Raw genomic sequence first — 2,554 nt, 5'->3', positions numbered from 1 at the left:
TATCACAAAATTTAAAAAACGCCTAGGGGTATTTGCCCACTGTACCTCCATACCAAATTTCAGGACCTTAGGCCCTAAAATGAAGAAGCTGAATCCATTTAAAAAATGGCAGGAGAAGAAGAAGAAGGAGAAGGAGAAGGAGAAGAAACATCAGAAAAAGCAATATGGGTTCACCACCACTTCGTGGTGTGGTGAACCCATAATGACCAGGGAGTATCCATTCCCCAGAGAGGGCCCAATTCGCCACCCAATGTTGGTGGGAGTAGCGACAAAAAGGGCCATGAATAAAAAGGTATCGATCTTTCCCCACCAACCTCTACTTGGAGAGTAGGCATTTTCGCCTTTGCCAACAGTGTCTATATTTTGATATGATACATCTAGTTGAATGTTATTCTCGCTAGCTTTATTTCGAACAGAAACCACGATCGACAGCTCAATTTGTACAGTATGTAGTTAGTTTCTGTTATGTGAAGTTGTACATTGGTTGTAAGACAAGACCTCGGTTGTTGTATGAATCGCACCTTGTTATTGTAAACGTTTTATCATATAGGAAACCATAGTTAAGTTTGAGACTCAAAAACACCTAGTAACCTTTACTACCTGTATGGTTCTACTTAAGAAAGGCTGTGTAAAAGTTTTGTGTAACGTAAACAAAACGTCGTTGGCTCTACTCGCGTAATGTTGGACATGGCTTGTAAAAGAAGATTAAATCTCATGTGAAGTGAATATTATCATATTATAAAATGAGTGTGTGACCTTTAATGTGTAGATAGTACTAGGTACAATAGGTTGGTGTTTGGGGCAATAAAAAAATCTAAGCAAAATGTGTCATAATGAATTACTAGTACATAAAAAATAGATAGTTACAGGGACTAGCACATAAGAATACAACAAGTATGTTGAAAGACGAAAAAAATCCATCTAAGTCTGCTTCCCCATGAAATGTTTCAGCATATTCGTGTATGTGTGCGTGACTATCATTACCAATCTGATACCGATCCAACAATCGCTTTAACACCACGATTAAGAGCGGCAGCTGTTTTCTAAGTTCTCTGCTCGTCTCTTGGCCGAGGGGAAACGTTTAAGCCTTCGCTTTCATTTCTCCCAATTACTTTAAGCTGAAAGACTATTGCTTGAGTCACCTAAGTCACCAGCACACGCGTAGCTAAACACCTAGCACTTTATATTTAAGACGTAAAAACCCTTATCATATTTCATAAAGGCCAGCCTTGATGGGGGTCTGCATGGGGGGATATCGGTAACGCTTAAACAGTAAATCAAAGATGGAAAATTAAATTCAGGCAGACAGACAGCAGAACGATCATCACATCGAACATAGAACTTAATTGACACAACAAAAGTACAGCGAATTTTGTAAGGTCCTTAACTAGCTATAGACATATGAAGGCGTTTCTGACATTGTCAAATTACCATCATATCAAGTAATAGCCAGGGTGCCATCCTCCGTAGTTTCCACCTGCTCCCTAATGTCACTAGGGAGCGGGCGAAAACTACGGAGGATGGCACCCTGGATAATCTGTATCTGTATCTGTATAGCCGGTATAACCGCCTTTCGGCGTAACACACCAGCTCCGCAGGCACGCGGCGCGGCGGCAGCTGGCTATATTACACCGATCGACTTGTTACACCTAACACTTGAACTTCTAGCTCTAGACATTGTTTAAAGCTATCTATTGACAATGCTCCTACTGTACTTGGTGACAGTGAGTTCCACTCTGCGATAGTTCTAGGAAAGAATGAATTCTTGAACACCTCAATCCTTGGTTGATAACTCTGGTACTTGAATGCGTGGCTATTTCTTGTTCTCTTCTGGGCTGGTATTAGGTACTTAGTAGTTGGGACATCCACCAGTTTATTAGTCATTTTGTACATCATGATGTACATCATGGATAATCAAGTGAATAAGGAGTTTGAGGATCGGTACAAAGGAGCCTACCTCTGCAGTTGTGAATAGGCGATAATACACAGCATTTTGGTCGTGCTCCTATATCGTCCCACTGAACTATTCCTTGTCCACATTGTTCGTTTTTTTTTCCTATTCCAGAATAAAAATGTGTTTTCAACGTACGTCAACAGATACTTGAATTAACACAGTATTTTTCCAGAACTTCTCCAAGATTATTTCACTGCTAACCTTACGTTTTCTAAGTTTTTTCACCAGTATGTTTTTGTAGATGTTGGTCCAGGGTGCATTTGAATGCTGCAGAATAGTCACACTGGTCACACTTGTATGGTTTTTCTCCTGTATGAGTTCTCATATGTTGAGATAAGTGGGACCTGTTAGCTGCCCTGTACCCACACTCCGCACACATGTAAGGTTTTTCTCCTGTATGGGTTCTCATATGTTGGGATAATACAGATTTGTAAGCAGCCCTGTACCCACACCCCTCACACATGTAGGGTTTCTCACCGGTATGTTTTGCTAGATGTTGATCCAAGATAGCTTTCTGTGCAGCAGAATAGCCACACTGGTCACACCTGTAGGGTTTTTCTCATGTATGGGTTCTCATATGTTGGGATGTTACAGATTTGT

At 40.8% G+C, this 2,554-nt stretch overlaps 1 pseudogene; it reads right to left on the bottom strand.

Moving 5' to 3' along the window:
* Positions 1 to 2,165: 2,165 nt before the first annotated feature.
* LOC109476005 overlaps positions 2,166 to 2,554 on the bottom strand; it is a 3,276-nt pseudogene continuing 2,887 nt past the window's right edge.

The sequence above is a fragment of the Branchiostoma belcheri genome, unplaced genomic scaffold (genome assembly GCF_001625305.1).
Source record: "Branchiostoma belcheri isolate BF01 breed outbred unplaced genomic scaffold, Haploidv18h27 scaffold36, whole genome shotgun sequence".
Taxonomy (NCBI): domain Eukaryota; kingdom Metazoa; phylum Chordata; class Leptocardii; order Amphioxiformes; family Branchiostomatidae; genus Branchiostoma; species Branchiostoma belcheri.
Note: the sequence above shows the minus strand (reverse complement) of the source record. Positions and strands in the feature narration are given on the sequence as shown.